The following is a 563-nucleotide window of genomic DNA, read 5'->3' as shown; positions in this document are numbered from 1 at the left end:
TGAGGAGCAGTTAACCATAGTCCTCAGAAATCCACCGGAGTTTAACATTCCAACACAAAGAAAGAGGAAGGTACCGACAGAAGAGTGTCATCCGGCAGAATCTCCAGCGGCAACCAGAGCAATCCCCGAATTCAGACGTCATGGATGTAGACAACCAATACTGGGACTTCAGTACCGGTTCCTAAACAATACTTTTTTTGATTAGAATTTCATGAAATCCAAATCAACAAAAATAAATACCAACATCACGCATCACAGCACAAATCTTTTATTTGTATTTCTTGGCTCTTACTATTTGAGCCAACCCCTGTGTAATGTCGAGTTTTACCTACATTTGCACCATAAATTGATACAGAAAGGGAACAACTTGTTGCAGAAGAATTCACCAGAATGCATAAAATGAGAAAATCAAAATTTCAATTTGATTATTTAGGTCAATACTATATTGACGACGGGGGTCTGTCCCTCTCCAGAGACAAATTTGAGGGATTGTTAAAAGAAGGAAAGAAAGGTCTGTTTCACACATTTAAATTGTATATGGTGTGTGTGTGTGTGTGTGTGTG

The 563-nt window shown here is 38.7% G+C and overlaps 1 long non-coding RNA gene across 1 annotated transcript in view; it reads right to left on the bottom strand.

Annotated features, from left to right (window-relative positions):
• LOC116691908 (uncharacterized) overlaps positions 1-563 on the bottom strand; it is a 14,360-nt gene that overhangs the window by 13,668 nt on the left and 129 nt on the right. The gene's annotated exons all lie outside the window — the stretch shown is intronic.

Source organism: Etheostoma spectabile, chromosome 7 (assembly GCF_008692095.1).
Source record: "Etheostoma spectabile isolate EspeVRDwgs_2016 chromosome 7, UIUC_Espe_1.0, whole genome shotgun sequence".
NCBI classification, from domain to species: Eukaryota; Metazoa; Chordata; class Actinopteri; order Perciformes; family Percidae; genus Etheostoma; species Etheostoma spectabile.
The sequence above is the reverse complement of the archived record's forward strand: the minus strand, read 5'-3'. Positions and strand labels throughout refer to the sequence as shown.